This window comes from Hemicordylus capensis, chromosome 5, assembly GCF_027244095.1.
Source record: "Hemicordylus capensis ecotype Gifberg chromosome 5, rHemCap1.1.pri, whole genome shotgun sequence".
Taxonomy (NCBI): Eukaryota; Metazoa; Chordata; class Lepidosauria; order Squamata; family Cordylidae; genus Hemicordylus; species Hemicordylus capensis.
The window spans coordinates 163836589-163852227 of record NC_069661.1 but is presented as its reverse complement, the minus strand read 5'-3'; the positions used below and the strand labels follow the sequence as shown (position 1 = coordinate 163852227).

Genomic DNA, 15639 nt, shown 5'->3' with positions numbered 1-15639 from the left:
AGACAACTGTCTCCCCTTGCCCTATTATAGTTACGCCCCTGAAAGTAGATCAAGAGAAAGGGGATAGAGTAGGGGCTGGGTGTAGCAAGCAAGGTATGAAATGGTGAATGGAGGAGAGGGAAGGAGGGAAAGAAGGATGAAGAAGAGACCCACTGAACGTTTTCCCACTCATGTGTGGGTACATAGCACATTTTCTCCTTAAATTTCTGCTTAAAAATCATTACAATTGTAAAAACCTGGATATATATGAATGTGTGTTATGAAGGGTCAATCTCCCACCCCATTCCCTGTGGTTTACTTTTCTGATGTGGATGCCATATTTATGTGTAACGTTCATTACCATAACATTACGTTTTCAAGGGCTGTGCGTTTTAGTTGTGAATGTACTGCTTGGAGGTTTTTTGGATTATGTTTGGTTCCAGACTTCCAGTATGATATAAGATTTCGTGTTTTAAGCTTCCTATCAATTAAGTTGATAAGCTGGTTTTGTGGTAGCAAACATGCATTGTCCCTGTTGCTAAGCAAGGTCTACCCTGTTTTGCATTTGAATCTACATGTGACCACTGTACAGTATTCCCCTTAGGGCAGGGGTAAGCAAACTTGGTCTTCCAGCAGTTGTTGAACTACAACTCCCATCATCCTTAGCATGAGTCTCTCTCTCAATCCTGTCTAGTTGCTTTAGCTTGGAAGCAATTAGATTTATTTAATTAGATTTATAGTTTTAATAATTGTTTCCTTTTAAATATTTTGATTTTAATTATTTTAATGCTTATAATATGATTTTAATTGTAAACTACCCAGTTTTGGTAATTGGTACCCAATTTGGTAAACTTCAACTTGAAACTCCTTTACTAACTGCTGGTCCAGAAAACTGGGCATGAAGAATGTACTGGTCCTTGACTCCGAAAACATTGAGAAACACTGCTCTAGTGCCACTGCATTAAAGCAAAGAGAAACAAATGGCGCCATTTTCTTCCTTCTGTGCACAACTGGGGATGGCAGCTGAATATATTATGTTTTTTGTGCTCCCCCCTCCCACAAAAAAAAAAAAAAAGTGCAAGACTTAGTCAGAGCAGTAGTTTTCAAACTGTGTTCTTCCAAACCCTGAGTTTCTTAGAAGTGAACCAGGAGCTCTTCAATAAAAACATCAATAATAGCAGCCATTCTCTGAAAAACATTACTGATTCTCCCCTACAGTGCACAGCTGCACATTCACAGTTCATGTGGGGCAAACACATAGAGGTTCCAAATCTATGTGGAATGGGTTGTCCGACTAAAAAATTTGAAAGCCCTAGATCTACAATAAGTGGTTTCCAAGGACATTTCAAAAGAGCACACCGTATCTGTGATCTACCACTATGATTAATGAAGTGCAGTCACATTCTTTGGATGCTTTGCACATCTGTTGGTTTGCACTGCTGATGTTAGACACTGATCACCTATCTGCATGTGCAGAACACAGGCCTCCAAAATGAACTGGAGCCAATGCTTATGCTGAAGTTTTACCAAAGGCAAGCAGAGAAAAGAGACAGGAAGTATAATTGGGGCTGGACTAGTGGTTGGATTGCTTTTTGGTTTTTTAAATTATAACCAGCTTTGAAGGAATTTATAATTGGGAAAGGGGCCTATAAATATTAAACAAATACATCTTATTAAAATATTTAAATACAGCTTGCCAACAAAAAGTTATCAATGTAGATCACATAGTAAAAGGTATGTCCCAAAAGAGTTCATAATCGAAAGAAAGAACGAACGAAACACACACACACACACACACACACACACACACACACACAGAGGAGAAACCAGGAACAGCCACTAGAGGGACTCTATTCTGGGATGAGTAAGAACAGTTGCCCTCCACAGGTAAACATAAGAGGTCCCCCCACTTTAAAAAGATGTCTCTTTACCCAGTTAGCAGGGATAAATATTGAAGCGGGCAACCAGAAGAGACAAGACAAGATTGCTTGGCTACGTGGTGCAACAAGTCCTTCAGCATACTGGGTTGGCTTGGAAATGCGGGCAGGGTTTAGAGGATGACTGTTGGAGTAAGGGATCATTTGACCACATTCAGGCTAGTGCTCAGCAGACAGTGCTTATCCCAGTACAACTTAAAAATGGATTGTGTTCTAAACGTTTGTAGGTTGGAAGTCCATAACTCAAATGTTGTGAACTACACCTAGTTTTGCACTCTGTATATGCTAAGAGGGAAAGTCACACCATACACAAACTCGGAGATGGTGACCAGGTAGGATATGGGCACGCAAACAGAGAGAGAGAGAGAGACACTCAGAAAGTTCAATGGGCTTTATTATAGAAAGTTACTCATCAGGATAAAATTCAAACAGGTCATCCAAATTAAAAACATGTTTCTGATTCAAGGTGTAGTGCAATATGCCTAGCTAACATATGTGTGTGCAATCAGTAATTAAAGCTATCTAACAAATCCTAATAAAACATTTAGAGAGAAGCAGGGAAAGAAGAAAGAAGGGAGGGCTTAGGAGAGGGATGGCAGTGATTAGTGGGGAGGAGGGAAGTGGGGAGCAGGCTAGGCTGTGTGTTGAATAGGCATCTCACCACCAGGTTCACGAAGAAGGCTTCAAAGGATTTGTTCATTGCTGGAGCTTGGAAACGATGCAGGCTTCAGATGGAGGAGAAACGTGGGGTCTGGAGAACAGGAGCCTGGGGTACAAGCGTCATCAAGCAGTCAAGCAGGCTGGGGGTAGCTGCTCAGAGTGAAGTGGAGAGAGAGAGAGAGAGAGCACCATGGCTGGGTAGTCCATACTTCTCACTTGTTGTGGAGGTCATCTACGATTCCTGTCCGTGGAAAGAGTTCCTGCTTTTAGCCCCGCGGCTTTAGCAGCAAACTCTGGGATGGCTCTTGAGCACAGATCTGCTGGTTAGGCAAAGCTTGCTAGCTCTCTGTTCAGTGAGCTCCATTCTTTATCATTGTTTCTTCCTTTGATCTCCATGGAGTCTATTCAAAGTATCCTCATCCTTCCTGGATCCTAAAAAGGTGACAATTTGCTGTTACCCTCTGGATATTTTCTTTTTATTATTGATATTAGTTCAGGATATTAGTACAGTCCAGGGAGATCTGAATCCCATCTTCTGTTAGCTGCTGTTTGGGGGAGGAGATTGTTCTGTTGAGATTTGCCCAAAGCAAATCTGCATCTCTGAGCTTGCAAATGAGCCTCTTCTCCTGTCCCCAGATTTCTGGCACCTGGTCCCAGAAGGTATTAAAAGGTGTTAGCAAAGAAGAATCACAGCTATAGGTGTAAATCATTTTCTTTTGTGTACATCTACCTAGGGTGGAATTTCTAAAGACAGCAATTGGGAGTAACAATACTTCTAATTCTACATAGCAAATTACTCTCAGAGAGAGAGTCGGGATTATCCCCTTTGGGCAAAGCAGAGCAATCATTAACAAGGATTAACCCATTTTTCACGGGGAGCTCTGTACATCCCTGTTGCAATAAAATTACTATTGGCCAAAGTGTATCCTCAGATAATGTATGGTGCACAATTGGGCCCATTTAGTAATTTTGCTCCGTTAGAAACACTGCAAACTAAGTTCATAAGAACTATATTACAGCTGCCATGTTGTGTCCCAAATACTGTTATTAGAAGGGAGGTGGGTCTGGTTAGATTTGAATCACACTATTGGAGATCTATCATACTCTACTGGTTAAAATTGGTTTTCATGAAAGTCGGCTTAGTGCATTTAATTCTGGAAGACTCCTTTAAATCCAATTGGAAATTGGCAATTACAGAAAAACTTCTATTATATGGATTCTCTCATAATGACTTTATTAGATTAGGTTTCGATCAGGCCAGAAGAGAAATTGTGCAACGTATCCATGACGTGGAGTTGCAGATGGATCATGCAAAGTTACCGAGTAGCATCTACATAGGTAGCCAGTGCACCGAGCTCAAGCCTGCTACATATCTAAGTAGCATTTTAATTCCAAAATTTAGACGAGCTCTAACACTTGCCCGTGTAAATGCTCTCCCAACAGCTGTGCTCCATGGGAGATTCCAGGGTATACCATACACATCAAGATTATGCCCTTGTGGATCTGGTAACGTTGAAACAACTGCTCATGTTTTACTGCATTGTGAATATTACAGAGACATAAGACGCAAACAAATTGCCCCACTTTTGATAAATTTTCCGGGTCGTGGAGAGGATTTCTATTTGAACTATTTGCTCACTAATCCTAATCCAGATGTTATTCATATCGTGGCCAAATATTGTTATATAATATGCCAAATGCGTATAAATGTAGTCTGATTTTATATTATCATCTTATTATTGTTATTATCATTATTATTTTAATATTGTTGTATTGCTGGTCTACGACCGAAATAAAGTTTTACTAGATTAACCCAAACAAGGATTAACCCAACACAAAATGCATATCGTTCCCTGTCAGTCAGTCCTTTATTACGGTCATGGACCAGTGCATAGCTAAAACATACATACTTACATGCTTACATATAAGAAAAGAGACTCAGCATAATAAAACGGATTATAACACAATAGTACCAAGTTAAAATTAGAACAGTTATGGTGAACTCCAAATAGGTCTGACTGAAAACCTTATTAAACAGGGTTAGTTCCCAAAAGTTATGACTTCTTTGTATGTGCAGATTGGTACTTCTAAGTTAGGAACAGGCTTTATAATGCTCTCCTGGCTGAAATCTGCTCCTCAGACTCCTTGACAGTTTTTAGGAAAAAAGTAAAGATGTGGTTCTTTATGCAGGCTTTTGAATGAGAGTATTTTTTGTACTGCTTCTGCTTTGTGTTATGTATTATTATTTTATTGGTTATTAAATTTAAAAAATATTACATTTTTATATAGAGATTGTTTTTATATTTATATTAAATGTGCTTTTGTATTATATATTTTAATGTTTGAGATCATCTGTACCTTTGTATTTTAATTATGCATTGTTTTAATTATATTGTAAACCACTTTGAGATAATTTTAATGAAGAGTGGTATATAATTGAACATAACTAACTAACTAACTAACTAACTAAATAAATAAATAAATAAATAAATAAATAAAATGTTATGGAGATTTGTTTGTAAGTACAAGTGTTTGTAACTTGGCAAGTGCTTGTATTGTGGCCTAGATTATGCCCTTGAAGATGCCCTTTAGAGGGTTTAGAGGAAATGGGGGCGGGGTTTAATGTTGTTCATAACTTTTACAACTTGCTTAAAAAAATATTTTAAAGTTATAAAACTCACTGCCTCCCACTCCAGGGGCTTCTCCAGAGGTTCTCCCTCCCCCGTCGCTCTCTGTTTATTCACAAATAGCCCAGTTTGGGTGGTCTTTGGGCCATTCTGGGCCTCACCTTCATGGCAATTAAAACAAATCCCCGAACCTGAACCGGGGGATGTTCAGTCTGAGATCGGGCCAAACAGGTACCGGTTTGACATCGAACCACCAAATCGGCCATGCTTAATGTCAAACGGGTCTGAATTGGAACCCATTCGCACATCCCCACTGAAATGTGGAAAAGGTACTTGAAGAAAAGGATCCTACCAAGTGTTTGTACCTGAATTTTCCAAATCCAAATTGATTTGGATTGATTTGGGTCACAGGGCCAAAAGGGGGGGGTTGTGCCCAATAGGTGGAAGCTACCACCAGATTTCAAAGGAATTGGGCAAAGGGCTGATTTTTAAATGATTTTTGAAGTTTATGCATCTTTAAGATTTTTCCCATAGGGAATAATGGGGATTTCAGCAGCCTTAGTTAGAACTCCCTGGTGGGGTGGCACCAGTGTGGCCCAGGGTGGGTTGTTGGGTGGTAGTGCCCAATGGGTGCAAAGAAACTACCACCCAGATTTCAAAGGAATTGGGCAAAGGGCTGATTTTTAAAGAATTTCTGAAGTCAACATGTCTTTGGGGCAGACTCGGGGCAGAAAGGGCGTTTGGGGGGCAGAATAGTGGGTTGGGTGGTAGTGCCCCAATGGGTGCCAGCTTCCTTCCAGATTTCAAAGGAATTGGGCAAAGGGATGATTTTTAAAGAATTTGTGAAGTTCGTGTGTCTTTAAGCTTCCCCCCCAGGGAATAATGGAAGTTTCAACAGCCCCATAACTCCACTTGGGGGACACTGGGGTGGCCCAGAGAGAGTGGTGGTATAGTGCACATAGGGTGCCAACTACCCCCATACCCACAAGCCCATGGGGTACTGGATTTTGTTGTTTCTGAGGTATTCTGAGTGTAGATTCTCTGGTAGCAAATGAGAGTAGATTCATTGTTTGTCATTGTAGCCTTGGTCACCCTGGTTAGCCCATGCTGGGAGAAAGACAAGGGAAGTGTTACCCTGTTAATTCTCCTGGAGTTTTCACTGACCTTCAGTACCATTGAATCCATGTGTATAAGCTGTATCAAACGTTCTGCACTTCAGTAGTTCTGCACCTACCTGGATGGTCATTTCCAGAAGGTGGGGTTGGGGGGAATATTGCTTTGTTTCATGGAATTTATGCTACAGGGTGCTGCAAGGACCTATCTTGTCCCTTATGCTGCTTAACATCTATATGAAACTGCTCAGAGATTTGGAGTGAGGTGCCATCAATATGCTAAATCTACATCTTTCCTCAAATTCAGATGAAACTATCAAGTTGTTGAACCGGGGTTAGTAATGGAGTGGATAGGGGCTTTAGGATAAAGAGCTTTAGGATAACCCAAAGCTCAGTCTGGATAAGATGACTTTACTGTTGATAGGTAGTTCGTCCGACCCAAGAGCTGATGTTCAGCCTTTTCTGAATGGGGTGGACTTCTCCAAAGGATCAGATTCAAAGCTTACAGGGATTTGAGATTTGGCCGTATCACAGGAGACCCAAGTCCTTCTGTGGCATGACACATAGGCATGACACATAACTGTAAACTCTTATATCAGTTGTGATCCCTCCTAGACAGAGATATCTTAGATGGTTATCCATGCATTTATAATACCTTGCTTAGGTTACTGTAATGACCTGGACATGGAAACTACAAAACTGGCCTTTGGAAGCTACAAAACCTTTGTTGGTACAAAATACTTCAGCTAGATTACTGATTGGGACTAACTAAATGGTTCATCTTGCCAGTGTTGAAACAATTGTGTTGGCTTCTTGTTTATTTATGAACAAATCATCGTTCTGGTTTTTACCTTCAAAGCCCAATGTAGGCTCGGGTCTCAACTCTCTTGAGAATCACCTTCTTCTGCAGTAGCCTCAGTGAAGACCTTTTTATTTGCCCAGGCATTTTAAGATATTTTAGATCCATGAGAACATTTAGTCTGTTGTCTTGATTTTTTTTTAAAATTCTGCTGATGGTTAATATATATTGTTTTTGGTTTTGCTAGTTTAAGTTGTGTACTTTCAGGCTGAAAAGTGGCCTATTAAATCCTCATGATAAATTAAAATAACAGCCACACATGCACCAAGGATGGAAGAAGGGACCTACCTGTTTCTTCTTCCACTGCCACAGTCACAGCAGCCAGGTTTAAGGAAGGGGAGATACTTGTGATGGAGGCAGTAGGAGTTCATCCTAAGAAACCAGGGGGGCACCAAATGAGGTGCATCTACCTCTGGATCCTGGCAGCACCACTCACTCCCATCCCACCCATCCTTGGTATAAATGACATCTGTGCTGCCTGCAGGCCGCCCATTCACCAGATAGAGCTGTATGGGCTGGTTAATCATTTATGTGGGAGAGGGTGTGGATACTACTTCTCATACCAACACCACAACCCAGTAATGGGGCATGGGGCAGGGAGGTGCTCACAGGTCAGTTGGGGAAAGGAATCTGGACCTGATGATGTTGGGAGCACAGTGGGCTTAGAATTAAACTTGGAAATAACTGAATTGTTTTATGCCTTTTTTGGAAAATAGTTCAGTTAGCCAAATTCAAATTGAGCCTAGTAGGGCAGACCATGTGATGGCCCAATTCACAAGCACAAGTTATCTGTTGAGACTGTAATCATCGCATAATGAAGCTACATGCATGAACAAGAACATAGCAGCTTCATGTACGAATTGATTCCATTGACAGGCATTTTGTCCTAAGTTATATGGAAGTTCTATCGATGGTGTAAAATATGGTCTATTTACATATGCCAGTCATTAACTGATGTTGCATTCACCAAACACAGGTGTATAAATAAACCAGCCATTCAGCTCAGTTCAAAGATATTATAACAAACCTTTCTGACAGGCACACAGAATATGTAATGCTAGGTATTGCATTGAATACAGCATCCTATCTTACTGCCTTCCTATGGCCTATCTCCCTCCTTAGAAATAGCCCAAACCTCTCCTGTAAAAATTTATCTTTTTGTCTATGTCCCCTGTGGATTTTAACGACTGTCACCTGTTCTCTGCAGAATTCTAATAGCTGCCAGAAAGGTAGGATGACAAAGGAATCCAATCATCATCCTACCTGTATAAATTTTCTGATTTTTCTGTATAATGGAGATGGAAAAACACATTTGTTCTGTGAAGTACAAAAAGTAATGGGTGGGAAAAAATTACAATTAATGACTTAACAGTATTACCACATTAAGCTGCAAATTTGTTCCTATGCAGCAAGGCAGGCAAACAGTTCCTCAGAAAGCACTGGTCTGAAAATAAGCTAATCTTTATGTATTCTATCAAAACCTGTCTGGTGGCTGCAAGTCCTAACAAGATACACACACACACACACACACACACACACACACTTATTTTCTTTTTTATAAACTAGTTGTTTGGTGGAACATAAAAATGTATTTTTTCTTGTGGTGCTTTGTTAAATCTTTGTTAAACCTTAAAAGGACAGCCATCTGAAATAACTACTATGAAATAAAACAAATTATGAGTTAGATATCTATAAAACTGCACATATTATAGAGCTGTTGAGGCATGGGTTAAAGGATATCCTTATTTTCAAATTATCTTAACTCAGGTAAAGATGAAACAACAAGGAGTTGTTGCCATGCATAAAAAACAATTCCTCATCATCTCATTTGTTTATGGAAGTTTTTGTATATATGGCTTCCATAAAGCAATCTGAACTATTGAGCCCTATGAAAATGTTCTTAAATGTTTTCAAAAACCTTTGCATTTTAGTTTTATTTTATGGTAGCTTTTGTGTGTTTTTGTATATTTTATTTTACGGTTTTATTCTCATACTTTGTAAGCCACTCAGAGAACAATTTGTTATGGGGAAGCTCTATAAAGTTATTTTTGTTATTATTTAAAATCTGCAGTGACATTTTGCAGAATTGCCTTCAATTAACTTGGGCTTATTCTAAATTCCAATTTGTACAGGGTTTAGACAGCTGTGGATTATACTGAGTCGTGGACCATCACAGCAGTAAGCCTTGTGTATCTTCACCCTTCTTACCCATGAAACTATTAATAAGGAACATGAGGACATATCCGCATAAGTAAAAAGGTCCTGGTTGCATGATCTGGCTACCCTTTCCCGATCTTACATATCAGGAACACCCACATGCATGTTGCACAAGGAGTTCACCATTTTCACACATGAAATTGTGCAATAGGTTGCACAAGAGGTTCTTCAACATGGTCTCTGTGCTTTACACGTATGGGCTTTGCTCCTGCACAGAGACCTAGTCGGAGTTTATCCAAGCTCAAAAACTCTCCAGGTGGAAGCTCCTCCCCCTCTGTGATATGTGCATGTCCCTTTGATTCCCTGCCCACTCTTTCTTCACCTGTCGACAGAGTAACTTCTTTCAGTGCTCCAAGCTCCTGCAAAACTAAAAGTACCTGTTAATCTCTTGGAAGGATGCTGCCTTTGGTGTGGCAGTCTTGCAGTCCCTCTTTGCCTGAGAGTCCCACCACCAGTTAAGAAATGCACTGGGTGCAGCTTGCTATGTGCCCGTTCGTGTAAAGCACAGAGACCATGTTGAAGAACATCAGGTTGCTTACCTGTAACTTGGGTTCTTCTAGTGGTCATCTGTGCTCTGACATGCCCACCCATCCTCCCCTCTTCAGTTCTTCTCTTACAGGTCACCAGCCTCAAAGACGGAGCAGGGGATCAAAGGGATGTGTGCATATCACAGACGGGGAGGAGCTGCCACCTGGAGAGTTTTTGAGCTTGGAGAAACGCCAATGAGGTCTCTGCACAGGCACAAAGCCCATCCATTCCCCGGCTAAACTTTACATCCGTGCATTTGAATGGGAGACTACATATGAGCACTGAAAGATACTCCCCTTAGGGAATGGGGCTGCTCTGGGAAGAGCCCTGTATGCTTGCATGCAGAATGTTCCAAGTTTCTTCCCTGGCATCTCCAAGATAGAGCTGATAGAGACTCCTGCCTTCAACCTTGGAGAAGCCGCTGCCAGTCTGTGTAGACCAGGCTTTCTCAACTTCAGCCCTCCTGTAGATATTGGCCTATAATTCCTGTAATCCCCGGCTATTGGCCACTGTGGCTGGGGATTATGAGAGTTGTAGTCCAAAAACAGCTGGGGGAGGGACAAATTTGAGCAGGCCTGGAATAGACAATCCTGAGCTAGATGGACCAATGGTCTGACTTAGTATAAGGCAACTTCCTATATTCCTTCATAGCATAACAGCCTTTACACTAGCACAATACTTATATGCCACCCATGGTGGAGATGGCCCCACAAAACCAAGGACCCCACAACTCTCTGTATATATGACCTACCTCTCTAGGCTTTAGGCTTTATATATGAACCAGTCTTGAGATTTTGTCAAGGAATATCTAGGGTGTTCCCAATTTAAAATGACACTCACAATTTTGCCAATACTCAACTATTTTGTGAAACCAGTACCAAGGGTTATACAGATCCCCTTGTTGCACTGGGGTGGGGGTGGGTGGGATTACTTTGCATAAAATGTTGCAAGCAAAATTGCTTTCTTGTTCCAGGGAAACTCTGGAACCTTTGTCTTGGTACGGATTTTCAGGAATCAACTTTGGAATTGGCAGTTCTCTCTTTAAGACAGCAACATCGCCAATTGTTTCATTGCTTAACTATTGATATCCTTCAGCCCAGTCATTTAAGCCTATTACTCTACATTAGCTGGCCTTTTTGTCACATGTGCAGTGTGATAAGTATTACAGTTTGTCTGCTTGATAACTAGAGAAGAGAGAGAGAGGCTGAGGAATATGTGAACTAAGCATGTGTGTGTTGTTAGAAATGAGAATTCTAAAGCATTGCTTTTAGCACCTCTTCTGGTCACCATAGGCATGAGGAATTATGTTAATAGATATCTCTTGGTCAGTTAAGAGTCAGTTAGAATCAATCATCATGAAAGCTAGTGCCAGTTGGAGTATGATAAAAACAGGCCTCATGGATCAGGCCCAAGGCCTGTCTAGTCCAGCATCATGTTTCACACAGTGGCCCACCAGATGCCTCAGGGAAGCCCCACAGACAAGGGCATGCCTTCTCTATTGCTGTTGCTCCCCTGCAACTGGCATTCAAAGTCATTGTCCCTCTGAAGCTGGAGTTGGCCCATAGGCACCAGAATAGTAGCCACTGATAGACCTATGTTCTATGTCTCCCTCTCTCAGTAAGTGATGTTTCACTTTTTAATAAATCTTTATTTGTGTTTTGAACTCAACCTACTGTCTCTTGGACTAAATTTCTTTATCATCAGAGAATACTCTGCTGTGTGAAGATTTTAATGTTTCTTCTCACACCCCTCAACATTTGTAACATAAAAAAAATTGGAAAGATTAAAAAATAAAGAAAAGGAAATGTAAGTCTTTCTAAACAATATTTTTTACAATTTATTTATTTATTGTTAAAGCTTTATGATTCTGTTGAAGTAGGAGGTATGCAGGTCCTCAAATATGCAAACATCTTTTACATCTGTATCAACTCTGCTTTGATAGGTAGATCTCTACATTGCGGGAGGAAGTGAAGAGAGGTTGTGTATGGCACCCACCCATCATATGTGCCAACACCCGTGTTGAGATGTTTCATGATACAACAGGTACATTTGCGGAACAAGGCGTTTTGTGATCCTAGTCATATCTACATTTCTGCACAAAAGAATAAGCTACTAATCTCATTAATTATCATCACTGCTACTGTGTTGCCATTTGCTTTGTAAATATAAACACCACACAGTCAGTCCTATTCTAATCTGGAGATAGATTCTTGATGAGAAAAGCATAGTTCAGTTTTTACAGGATGCCTGAGCACATGTTCCATTCTCTGTGGAGATGCTGTTGCAAATGACCAAACCATGGCAAACACAAGCTCTCTTCATTCTCCCTCCCATAATATACAGTTCTACCTATCAAAGCACAGCTGATGCAGATGTCGAGGGTCTTTTTTTTTTTTTTTTTGCATATTCCATGATCTGCATTTCTCCTACCTCAATAAAATCATAAAGGTTTAACAAAACAAAACAAAACAAAAAGATCCCCTCCACTGTGTGCAGAGCCATTGTAATATAATGGCTGTGATCCACATTCTACAAGATGAGGCTCTTCTCATGATTGGTGAGAAAAGCCTGTGGAGGGTTAGCAGGGAGAGCTGGCTTAGCCCGCTCTCCCCGCACATGAGCAGGCAGTCTGCTCCGGGCAGCTGAAGCGGCCACCCACATGACTGCCAGCTCCATTACGGAGCCGGCAGGAGCTGGGAGAATTGGGGGCCATGCAGCCCCCAGAAGCTTCAGCATGCCCTGCGCAAGCAAGTCATTGCAAATGGGGTATGTACTTAAGCCCTAAGTTACTAGGCTTCAGATCTTTGTTTTTATTCTGCCTTATATTTCTAAGCATTTCCAAAGCAGCTCACAAAATAGCAAAATGTAATGCAATGAAAATCACAATAGTAAAAGCTAGGGGTGTGCACAAACCGTTCGATCTTGAACCAGGCTGGTTCAGAGGTTTGATCATGGACCACACCAGAGGTGGTTCGGTCCACAATAAAACCAAACCAAGCCTGATTCGGGAAGACCGGTTTGGGATCGAAAGGGCAGCTGGGGGCAAATGGCCTCTGCGCATCTGCAGAGGCCACAAACATGCCTTTGTGCGGGCATCACTGAAGAGGGATTGCTGTGCACTGGGGCTACACCAGGGTGGTGAGCAGTTACACTGGCAGCTGCTGCCGGGCCAGTAAGAACATTAAACTACTTCTCTCGCTGCCACCCCCTGCCCTTTAGAGGATTCTACTGCTCCTTTGCTTGTAAAGGGGAATCCTCATGCACTGACCATGCCAATGGCCTCTGCGCATGCGCTGAGGCTATATGCATGCCAGTGTTGCGTAGGGAAAGCTGGGAAATGCCCTGCCACTACACAAGATGCCCTGCCACTACATAGCTGGGGGGAGTGCCACAATTATGGAAGTGGAGGAGAGCCGAGCAGGTATGGACCTAACCTCTTCCATGTTTTAAAGGGATGTGCCGTGATTTGGTTTATGAATGATGTTTCATGAACATCCCTACGATTTGGTCCAAATTCAAACTTGAACTGTAATGTTCAGTTCATGCACAACCCTAAGCAAAAGCAATAGTCAGGCAGTAAAACAGCAGATAAAATTTGCCTAGATAATAGTGGCTCAAGAGTAGTGCCATTAATTTCAGTGGGACAACATATGAGTAACTTAATCCGAATGTCAGCCAGAAATAAGAGCTTTTACAATTTAACTGCATTCCGTCTCAATGGACTGTTGCTTTTACTATTTTGTTATAATTTTTATTGTTTTCTATATTTTCTATTTTGTGAGTGGTCTTGAAAATCCATAGGAATGTCACTATATTTCTGTACCATCCATTCTCCAAGGAGTAACGTACAGCCTCAGCCTCCAACAACTGTACTCTAATCTCTAAAGCAGTAGCATGAGATTAAGCAATAAACACGTGAAATAAAAATATATCCACCTTTTTAATTTGAAATTGGGCACTAAGCAATTTAGATGACACCCAGATCTATTTCTCCATATCAACTCTGGCAGGGTGGCGTGGTGGGGTCTCGCTCACCCCCTCAGCTGACCCACTAGAGGAGAAGCGGTGGTGGCAGCAGCAGGACGAGGCCCAGGCCCAGGCGCCCTCACCACGGGGTGCTGCTACAGCAGCGAGAATGAGTCCTTGGACCAGGGGGAGGAGTCCAAGCCCCTCCTGCTGCCAACCACCAGCCCACCCAACAAGTCCTTAAATGGAACAGAGCCCAACTGCAACAGCCTGCCTGTAGCCCGGACAGATGAGCAGCCTATGCTGTTGTCCATCCTCACCAAGACAGCCATCAACATCATCAATGTTTCAGCTGCAGATTCCCAGGGCATGGAGCAGCACGAGTACATGGACAGAGCCAGGCAATACAGCACCAGGCTGGCCATGCTAAGCAACAACCTGATACACTGGAAGAAGCTCCTGCTGCTCCCGTCGCTGACGAGCCAGCAGCATCAAGTGCTGGCCAGCGACCCTGTGCCCTTTGCAGACTTGCAGCAGGTCTCCCTATGCCTACAGTGCCCTCTCCCAAATCCAACTGGATGCGAAAGAAGAACTGGTTGTACAGTTTGGGATCCCGTGGTGCCAAGCTCCACCCTATCTTTTGCTTTTCCCCACTTTATTTCTTTTCTGTCCCCGATTGGCTTGTCACCACAATGGAACTTGTACAGATACGGTGCACCGAATTTCCTACTTCTACTACTTATGACAGAGACAGCAGCTTGTGGACAGTCGCGGCTGATCCTGCTCGCCTGCTCTCCCTCTCCCTTTGGCTCTCGCTACCTGGGGGTGCAGGTTTGGGCAGGCCAGTGCGTGCAGGGTTGAAGGAGACCCCAGAATACGGAGCTTGCTTAGTTCAGTTCAGCTCAGTTGGTAAGAGGTGGGAATCTGGCACCACAGTGGCCGCCAGAGTGAAGCATGAGGCACAGGGAAGGTCCTGGGAGAAGGCGGCAGGGGGTGGAGAATAGCTTCCTGGTGACTTGTGTGGAGGGGGTCATGTTGGGGACCCCAACATTCAACCCAGAGCTACCAACCCAGAACTATATGGAATTCAGGCCTGTCTAGTTCCATTTTATTACAGGAATTAATGCCTGGACTCAGGGTGAATTGACACCCAGATCTGCCTGGGTATTTGTAAAGGCAGGCGTAATCTAGCATTGTTTATCAGTATTATGGAACTCACAAGAGACTCAATGGGTCAGGCTTAATTACTAGTCTCGCACTGCTGAAATTATCCTTTTTCCTCACTGACAGGATGCTTCTGCCTCAGTCAAATGTATTGATTAACTCGTCTCACACATGTTCCCCTTTTTATGTTACTTTAAATATTCTCTTGTTATAATTACACACTAGATAGAGGTACACAAGAAATAATGTAATTGCTGTCTCACACAAATAGAACTAATTCTCTCACTAACTCCTGACTTTTAACACCTTTTGGGGACCAGGCTAGCAAATCTGGGACAAGAGAAGGGGCCCATTTGCAACTCAGAGATGCAGATTTGCTTTGGGCAATGTCCCCTCCTCAAGATAGCAGCTAACAGAAGATGAGATTGAGATCTCTCTGGACTGGCTGAGTAATTAAAAGATGATATCCAGAAGGTAACAGCAAGTTGTCACCTTTTTGGGGACCCAGGAAAAGATGAGATTTGAATAGACTCTATGAGAGAGCAAAGGAAAATATAACTATAAAGAACAGGCTTACTGGACAGAGAGCC

At 42.2% G+C, this 15639-nt stretch overlaps 1 pseudogene; it reads left to right on the top strand.

Moving 5' to 3' along the window:
- The first annotated feature begins 2237 nt into the window (after window positions 1–2237).
- On the top strand, window positions 2238–14630 carry LOC128327420 (ragulator complex protein LAMTOR1-like; annotated as a pseudogene).
- Window positions 14631–15639: the final 1009 nt, after the last annotated feature.